The 9995-nt window shown below is 43.7% G+C and overlaps 1 protein-coding gene across 2 annotated transcripts in view; it reads right to left on the reverse strand.

The window, feature by feature from the left end:
- The window catches only part of AGPAT3 (1-acylglycerol-3-phosphate O-acyltransferase 3), a 187358-nt gene that overhangs the window by 43152 nt on the left and 134211 nt on the right, over positions 1-9995 (reverse strand). The window contains exon 1 of one of the 2 annotated variants that reach the window (XM_019524623.1): positions 6451-6561. The exons of the other annotated variant lie outside the window; for it this stretch is intronic. The gene's annotated coding sequence lies outside the window, so the exon portion shown is untranslated. Of the gene's footprint in view, positions 1-6450; positions 6562-9995 lie in introns of those variants that run through there. 2 annotated transcript variants of the gene reach the window in all.

A 9995-nucleotide genomic window follows, 5' to 3' on the forward strand; every position in this document is an offset into this window, starting at 1 on the left:
GCAGCTGGAGTACTGCGTCCAGTTCTGGGCGCCGCACTTCAAGAGGGATGTGGACAACATGGAGAGGGTCCAGAGGAGGGCCACTCGCATGATCGGGGGAAGCAGGGCAGGCCTTATGAGGAGAGGCTAAGGGACCTGAATCTGTTCAGCCTCCACAAGAGAAGGCTGAGGGGGGATCTACTGGCCTGTTACAAAATAGTCAGAGGGGACCAGCAGGCACTGGGAGCACTACCAGGAGTGACCAGGAATAACGGTCACAAGCTGGCAGAGGGTAGATTTAGGCTAAATATCAGGAGGCGCTACTTCACAGTCAGGGCGGCTAGGATCTGGAACCAACTTCCAAGAGAAGTGGTGCTGGCTCCTACCCTGGGGGTCTTTAAGAGGAGGCTAGATATACACCTTCCTGAGGTCGTTTGACCCCAGTACTCTTTACTGCCATGGCAGGGGGTCGGACTAGATGATCTACTCAGGTCCCTTCCAACCCTAGAAACTATGAAACTATCTTCATTTATGTTTTCCTTATATTATTTTAAATATTATATCACATCAATTTGAATGCTGAAGCATTATTAATAAGGAATGCTGGTTTTCCTATTAAATGCAAATTATTGCAGGTCCTACCAATTAAGAGCCCTAGATTTTGTCTTCTGTTTTACTGTACAAATGAGCTAAATGGTTTTAATTCTTTACCCATATGGACATTTTAAAAACATAATACAGAACACAGACAAGCATGGCAACCTGACTGCTACTACTAGAATGCTTTCATATAGCGAGTATTACTGTGCTATCACTCTACGCTAAATAAAAGGAAACTGAACTAACAGCCTTAAGAATAACCATCTTGTTTATCCCTGGATATTTCCTATAAGACAAGGTTGAATTCCAAAATGAAATGATATTTTCTATTTTATGTGCTTTTCTTTCCTAGCAATAATTCTTAGAATGTGTCTAAAGAACAATGTAAATTTTAAAAGTATCAGGTTTCTAGGATACTGTAGCCTGTCACAGTCCAAATATTGCAATCTGCTTCACATGTACTGTATCTTCATCTTATCTGCTGAGCTGTGGCATTCAGATACTAATCCCCTATGAACTAATGGATTCACAGCTTTCCACTGAAAATCCTTCAAATTTAGTTTACTAAATTTAGTTTAGTTTAGTTTAATTACTGCTGCTCAGAAGCACATCTCCATTTCCAAGATTATGGCAAAAATCAGTCCATTCATCTGCTCTCTTTCAAAAAACAGTACAAACACACACACACACAAAATCTCATTTCTTCCTCTGCAGAATCACTTCTAGAGTTTCTATCTGTATTTCATAAAGGCATATGGAGTCAGCTTTGCTGATGAGTGTGTCTAACATATGTATTAATACAGTAATAATTACTTTTCAACATCCAATATGACTCCCTTTGGCCATGCGGTTTAAGATGAGAAGCATGCACAAACTGCTATTAGAAAGTGGAAATGCAAAGTAATATCTGCCAGAAAGTTTTACCTGCTAAAAAGAGGTTAAGTTTTATGCTTCCTCTGCTTTGCACCAAAACTCAAATACCATAGTAATTATCAGTCCAATGAGAATCTGAAATATTATAGACAAATGCTAATGCCAGCCGAATGGCTGCTGGGAGTCTTGGCCAATGTGGTTCAGCTGCCGGCAGAAAGAAAGATTTCAAGACTTTGTTCAGAGTCTCTACCACGCTGCTGGGGTTCACTATGCCCCTGGGCTAGGGACAGACATTCAAAAAGCCTGAGCCTAAATTGATTCAGTCTTTGCAGGTTAGTCTAACCTGGATAGGCTGAACCGGTTAGTAACAGTACAGACACCCCCTCTGGGCTGAAGAAATGCAGACATATGCCTGCAGTGGCTCAGGCTGGGAGCCGGGGGGTGCTAGAGCAGCCCTCCCTTCCCTTCTACAGTGCTGAGCTGGGGGGCGGGGTGGCCAGGCCCCCAGCAGGACGCTCTGATTAGGGAGGGGTCCCCCCCCACTCCTGACCAGCGAGGGAGCCAGCAGGGAGTTACACAGCATTTACTTACACAGCAGGGAGTTACACAGGAAGTAACACAGTGTTTATCAGCCCAGCAACAAAACAAAAGCTTCTCTCATTAGCTCAAGCTCTTCTTTTAGATCCAAAAAGCCCTGAGCACACACTGTCCTGTCTGCCTTACACAAACACCTCTCAGCATTAGCTAGCATAGCACATGCTGGCTACATCCATGCTGTGGGAGAGGGGAGGGAGGAATCCCTGCTTGAGCAGGGAGTTGTGGGGGTGGGGGGCAGCACAGGGAAGCCAGGCAGATGCTGCTGTGCCTGCCATCTCTGTGGGAGCTCCAGCCAAAGAGCAGAGGGGCAGGACCAGCCCTGCTGTGGAGCAGAGAGCCCCCACCCAAGGCTGCAAAGCATCTGGGATGCTGGGGGACTCTGGTTTAAGTCACAAGCTGGCAGAGGGTAAATTCAGATTAGACATCATGAAGCGCTACTTCACTGTCAGGGCGGCTAGGATCTGGAACCAACTTCCAAGCGAAGTGGTGCTGGCTCCTACCCTGGGGGGCTTTAAGACAAGGCTCAACAATCACCTTGCCGGGGTCGTTTGACCCCAGTACTCTTTCCTGCCATGGCAGGGGGTCGGACTTGACGATCTGCTCAGGTCCCTTCCGACCCTACCAACTATGAAACTAAGTTAAACCAGGAAGGGGTCTTGGACAGACATTGCATAAACCAGTTTGACCCAAATCAGTTAAATCTGATACATTCAACCAGATTTATCTCAAACTGGTCTGAACCATTTTCAAACTGGTTTATGTGCACTGAGCTTCCATTCTGTTACAGGTTTAAACCAGTTTCTGATCACTTAAACTGGTTTTATGTGTAATGTCCATCCCAAAAGTGCAGGGGCAGTAAATGCAACTGAAGTCCTAAAGACTGGACAGTAATGAAAGAGTTTTCCTTTTATCCTGAGTCTTTTGTGGGAGTGTTTGCCCCAGTGCTTTGCAAAGCATAATTATGCTACTTGTACTTTATCTTAAAGAATAGGTTGCTAAATAAAATCTGAGTAATCCTATTGTTTCTTCTCCCCGATAAAGGCTTGCTGCAATGCTGGATATAGAATCTTCCACTAGTACCATATTTCCTCCCTCCTCACATGCACACCTCACCCTAAAATTAATAAATAAATAAATGCAATTAAAAACAAACCCTCGCTGCCTCACTGGTGTACTTTACTGTAGGCAAGCTAGACAATACAGTTTAAAACTATCAGGGAAAAGTTATTTTGATAGCATTGTTTTTTCATTGAAATTCCCTGATGATCAGTTTACGCTGGGGAGAGGACAAGGATGATGAGTTACAGCAACAAGGGACAAACCTGCCTTTAAATCTCTCAATGAAATGTTTTGACAATGGCAAAGTACAGCAAATACTGAGGAAACAGTTTCCCTCATAGGAACTTTTAGCAATTTTCAACCCTCCTTACTTTATAACATGAATAAAAAATATATGCCTCACCCTCCTAGCAACACAGCCTTTTTTCTCCATCCTAAATCAATTTCTGCAATATCAGACTATAGATTTTTTTTAAACTCTGAATATCTCATTTTCCCCCATGCAGCACTAATAAGAACTGGTCTAGAGGCTATGGATTTTATACTTCCCTGTAACAGGACAGTCTGACCCTTTAAGGGAGGTGGACAGCTGTGTAGTAGGAGCCCACTGATTAGCAGGCAGTTAAAAGTCAAGCTGGCCAGAACCAAACTAAAAGCTATGGGAGCTTGCATTTAGGAAGGGACAGAGCTAAAGGGCCTTCTCCTGCCACCTGCAAAAAGGCTAAAAGTCTGCTTTACTCATACTATTCCATCCTGGATGAGCACAGACCAACTACAGACAACACTTCCTCAGCCTGACAAAGGGTGTTTGTACCCAAAAACTTTCAAAAAAGAATTTTTCCAACTATTTTAGTCAGTCTAATAAAAAATATTGGATTCACCCAAAGAACCTTGCCTGCCTATGTCCTTAGACCAACATGGCTACAACCAACACCCCTGCTTTACTTGTATATCTCTTTGTCTGCACCAAGGATTATTGTTTAATATTATGAGGACTAGCTGAGGGGCTCCCAAGACCAAAGTTAGACAGCGAAGCTGCAGGCACCCAAATCTACTCACAGACTATTGTTCTGAGTTTTGGAAGGACTCTTAAAGGGGAAAAAACAACCCACAAAGCAGCTGGCGCACCAACCCACTTATATCAGCCTTTTTTTTCCAACCCATTGCCAACTGCCAATATCTTAAAAGTTATATCGCAGAGTAGCATCCAAGAAAAGGCCACCTTAAAGCTAACAGAACAAACAGCTTATCTTGGGCACAAAAATGAAAATATCTTGTGGAATTAACTGTCTTCCACAAAGTGACAAGTCACTTCCCAAGGAAGTTAAAGAGAAAAGTTGACTTTTGGTGTTTTTAAATTCAGAAGGAAGATAACTAGGTTTCTGACTTTCTATGTTTATCATCTCCTCTCCTAATCTGTTAGCAAAATTTGTTGCTACAATATTATTTCCTAAATTCTCAGCTCTTGTGAAAAGCTATACTCTATTAAAACTTGAGAACCAGATACAGAAATACTATAGTCAATGTCCAGCTGGGAAAACTGAGTGAGCTGGCAGGTGTGAACTCTTTCTATGGTTTTTAAATCTGAGCTGAATGTGGTTTCTTTTGAATTACATCTCCTGTTTATAGCTGTAAGTATTGTAAATAATTTTTGAGATATGTTTAATCAGAAATGAGAGACAAGGCAAGCAGGTTATTTTTAGTAAAATAACTGTTGTATACTAGCAAATCAAAGAAAAAAGGAAGAGGAAAGTGTACGAAGTAATTGCTTCAAATTGCTCGTCCAATTTTTGCACTCAATGTGCAGGGGGGGAGGGGTCAGAAAGAAAGAGAGAAAGAGGGGATGGTACCTTCTTTTGGTAAAGCATTTGAGCATTGAGTACTTTCATGCTTACAACATGAGTTGTATCTGATACTCCTTCATAGTCCCTCATAAGCTCACATCTCATATAACAGAAGTGGCCAAGCTGCGGCTTGGGAGCTGCATGCCGCTCGCCTGCATGGTACTTGGAGCTCTCCGGAAATCAGCTGAAGGCCCGCTTGCTTTCCCTGAGGCAGCTCCAGGGGACAGCACAGCCCGGTACCTCCTGCCGCTCTGACTTTCCTTGCAGGGAGCGTGCCCCAAGCCTGCCCTTCTCCCTCCTTTCCCTCTGGGACTGCCGGCTCAGGTACAGTGGCCAAGCTGCAGCCAGGAGGCTGCAGAGGGGTGGGTGTCACCTCCACTCTGGGTCACTCAGCACCCTCTCCCCCCCCCCACTCTTGAACTTCGGTGGAGGATCAGATGTGGTTCCCAGGTTGAGTAACTCTGGCCACCCTGTCATATAACAAGCTTTGCTGCCTTCTCCACTTACAGGGACATAACTCTAGTTCAGCAATTCCTCATTTTCCACACTGCTGCTGATTGGAGTACACAGGATCTGGATCTATGGTCAGATTGAGTCAGGCAAATACTATGTTCTTAATTCAAAATGATGCAATATTCCCACTGTTTCTACCATCTTGGCAAGTTAACAAAGTGGGGACCATCATGGCACGTACATTTTTGCCATGTAGCTATTATTAAAATGTGGGGGGATGGGAGTTATTCAGTAATATTCTTCCTCAAGTAATATTCTTTTCTATTGATAATCATATTTATATTACTGGGCCTGAAGCCACTGTCAGAGACAGTCAAAACTAGTCTAACATTTTGCATTCCAACAATGGACAGTTGAAGCCAGCAGTGTCAAACATTCTGCCCATGATCTGGATGCAGCCCAAAGCCCTCCTCTCCGGTCCCTGGTGCTGCCCCTGGGTCTGATGAGACCCACATGGGCATGGCATAAGCCCATCATAAAGGGCCGTATTGGGTCCACAGACCTCCTCCTCTCCCTGTCTCCCAGCATACCTAACCTGGTGGCTGCTCCAACCAATCTGGGACCCATGCCACGTGTGGTATAGATCCTGGAATGGGCCCAGCACATGGCACAGTCTGGCTAGAGTGGCAGCCACATCCCAGGCTGGCTGGAGTAGGCACCGCAGTCCTGGAACTGCCAGGGCAGCCACCCTACGCAGACATTGCTGCATGCAGCATTTGTTCCAGCGTCTACACTGCAAACAGTGCGGGTGCCATACCTCCAGCTGGAGCGACGTCCGAATCAGGTATGCTGGGGAGGAGGAGGAGGTCTGTAGGCCTGATCCTGTGGTTGGACCAGCCTTATGCTACTCATCTGGCCTGCAGGGCTGAATGAGTTTGACACCCCTGGTCTGAACAGTGTGATCCTGCAGTAAAACTTCAATAATGATGAAGAGAAAAAGATACCAGTAAGTAGCTTGGCTATAAAACCACTTCAGGGTTCTTACATAAGCAAGGAGCTTCAGGCCAGACTGCCCTCAAGTTGTTTCAGTCCTCCCTTTGCCTCATCCTTGTTTTTGTTTTGATTCAGTACTTCCTTTGTGTCTCTTTTATAGAACATATGAAAAATATAGTTTGCAAACCAGTGGTCCTTGCTATAGCCCCCAAACACAATCCTTAAATTGTAGGCATGGGCAGATTTTGTCAGAGATGCACAAATATGCCCATCAGGCAAGTACAGCTATTGCTACAGCGAGATAGATTAAATCCTGAAAACTACATACATGCTGTATTTAGCTATTTAATCTGGTTATTGTTCATCTTTATCTTGACCTTTCCAAACAGCAAGTGCTTCCAGAACAGCCATACATGGGGACCCACACCCACAGAATATGCCATCTCTCTCAACTGTCTGCCCAAGAAACCCTAAAACCTGTTATCTCTAGAAAGACTCTTATCAAAGAAGTTAGGCAGAGCTCAGCATGGTCGGGGAGAGGTTTTTAATGTAGGTTATTTCATTTTATTTATTTCTGTTCTTAAAAAGGTTGACATAAAAACCCACTCATGAACAGCCATCCCTACAATGACCTACAGGACTGTGACACCCACCTCCACCCCAAATCTTCCTCTAAACTTCCCATGTCAACACATGCTTCAGCCCCCTCCACTAAGCCCTCTTGTATTTTGTATTTTCAGCAGAGCTCTGACATTTTTCTAGAATGAGCTTTTAAAATTAAACCTAAACATTTAAACTCCCCTTCCATGAGTTCTTAAGCCATCTTAGTAGTAGTGGAATGTTAATACAACCAAACAGTACTGTTAGTGATCCCCAAAGCATAGCCCCAAAGCAAGGGTTTAAGTAGTTATTCATAAAGGTGGGGGATAATCTTGAGGTAGAACCATTGTATGTAAGATCCCTTGATGTGCCCTGAAATAGAAGGCATGTCCTCTAAAAGGGATGCATCTTGTGTAAAACTAAGGAAGTGATACTCCCACTGTACTCAGCACTGGTGAGACCACAGTTGGAGTACTGCATCCAGTTCTGGGTGCCACACTTCAGTAAGGACATGGAAAAACTTGAGAGGTTCAGAAAAGAGCCACCTGTATAAATCAGAGACTTGCAAGACAAGCCATATGAGGATAGGCTGGGGGACCTGGGTCTCTTTAGCCTAAAGAAGAGAAGGGTAAGAGGGGACTTGATAGCAGTTTACCACTATATCAGGGGAGCACATCAGGAGCTCGGTGAACAACTGTTCACTAGGGCACCCCCAGGGAAGACCAGGACCAATGGATATAAACTCCTGGAAGGCCCCTTCAGGCTTAATATCAGGAAAAACTCCTTCACACAGTCAGGGTGTCCAGCCTATGGAATAAACTCCCTCCAGAGATGGTGCAGTCACCTACCCTGGAGGCTTCCAAGAGGAGACTGGACAGGCACCTTGCTGGAGTCACTTGACCCCAGTTGTCTTCCTGCCTAGAGCAGGGGGGCTGGATGATATGCGAGGTCCCTTCTAGCCCCTAAAATCTATGAATTTATGAATCCTGCCATAGAGGGCATGCCCCATGAGAGGAGGCCTTCTGCAGTTCAGTAGGCCCCAAGCAAATAGCATTCTGTGACAATTTCCCCTTCCCTCCCATTTCTGCACCTTTGAAGTAGACACAGAACAACATATGCTATTTTAAAAAACAGAAAAATACACATAGATTTCACATATATAATGTATAAGGCACTTGTAATAATTTCAAATGATAAACAATCTATGAAAAATATCAGTCTTTTATAACTAAACAAAGGGCAAAGCTATGAACTAGTTATTCATGATGAATAGCTTCCCAGTTCTAATTCCTGTCTTTGAACTATCTACTGCTCTCTTACACATGTATAGTCAGCCAGAAGAAGCCAATGAGGTCAATACATGATAAGTCTTTTATCACCAGTACAAGTATATACAAATTAAATTAGAATTTTGCCCACTGGTTTTAGGACATCCAGAGTTAGGGCACCTGTACACATGCAGCAAGGCTGCTCCAACCTGCTGTAATTACACCACGTTGGAGCAGACTTGATTAACCAAGCCTGCTGGAGTGTGGTCTGTTAGAGTGTGGTAAAAGTATGTGAACACCCACACTAACAATTCAAGGGGGTTTGCTCCTTTATTCAAAATTTCCAGATGGGTCCACACTGCCATTCAAAATTCTTTAGGGGTCCACAAATGAATATAGGTTGAAAATCACTGGAATAGAGGGGCACCGAGCTACCATCCCACTCTTAAAAGGTGGCTGCTCTGGTTCAGAACTGTCGTGAAAAGCTTTCGCTGCTGCTACCAATGCTGTATTTGATCCACATGTAAATCAAAGCTGCATTCACCCTTCTTGTCAGTGCTGTGTTCTTCAGGAGCACTACATAACCAAAAATTGGAAGAAAAATCCCCTTCCTGGAGAGGTAGAGTTTCAAAACATAAAAATATATTACCTTCTCATGAATGATATTAGCCTTTTACAAGCGTCTCTTAGCTATCTTTAAATAGCAATTCTCACCAGCTACAAGAACCATGGGTCTTACAGCACAAGAGGATAATGGCTGGCCATTTTCTAAAAGTTTTAATATCTTGACATCAAAATACTCACAACAGAAGTACTTGGGAAAAACATGGGATTGACAGGTCTCCTGCTTTCTCTATTAAACTTACCACTCACATCATTTTTTAAAAAGTTAGTGCTTGACCAGATGATATCTAAGGGCTTAGGAGAACAACCTGGCAGAGTCCTTGCTACCTTCAGTTATCCCACCAGCTTTCTAAGGCTTGAAGGACTGTGCCTGTAAGGTCGTAAGGCTTCTACACCCAGCCACAACTTCAGGAAGGGTCGTTTACTCAAACCTACTCTTTACTAGAAAAAGTTTTACCCACAAAGCCATACTGGCAAACCCTTCTGGGGGAGAGGCAGCTTAACACGTAAGTGCCAGTAAAGCTAATACCTTATTTCATTTTGGGAACCAGTATCAGGAAAAGTACTTTTCTGTCAATGCATATGCATCCATATTAGGGCTTTTTTCAAAAACAGAAATATTGTGGGAAACAAAATTGCATGCATGATGAACAAATCAGTAGAAGTTTCTCATGTATATACAGCGGCCTAATTCCTGATCTAAACATATGAGAAAGATCCAATTAGTTTCCTGCACAATAAATTGGATTACTTAAGGTCTTATATATCCCTCAGTGACATCCAAGACTCTGATATAGAGTTGGAGGACACTGCTTATCACAGTTCTCTGAGAATTATATTATAGCAGCTCCTATAAAATATCACAATGTTGCAACCTCCAGAGTAAGGCAAGTATAGGGTGCCTCAAAACTCTACGCCCCACTGCCTCGTGGGTACCCTTTGGTTGGAGAAAGGCAAAGGGACATCACAAACGACCTCGCTGAGGCATTAGGCAGTCAGTAGTAGTTTATCTGTTGCTCTATGGCAGAAGCGGCAGTCATTGAGGCACTGAATGTCTGGACTTGCTCTGGCCTTTGGATTCTGTCTCAATGGTCTAAAGGGGGAA

This window comes from Gavialis gangeticus, unplaced genomic scaffold, assembly GCF_001723915.1.
Source record: "Gavialis gangeticus isolate Ggan-Ray unplaced genomic scaffold, GavGan_comp1, whole genome shotgun sequence".
Taxonomy (NCBI): domain Eukaryota; kingdom Metazoa; phylum Chordata; order Crocodylia; family Gavialidae; genus Gavialis; species Gavialis gangeticus.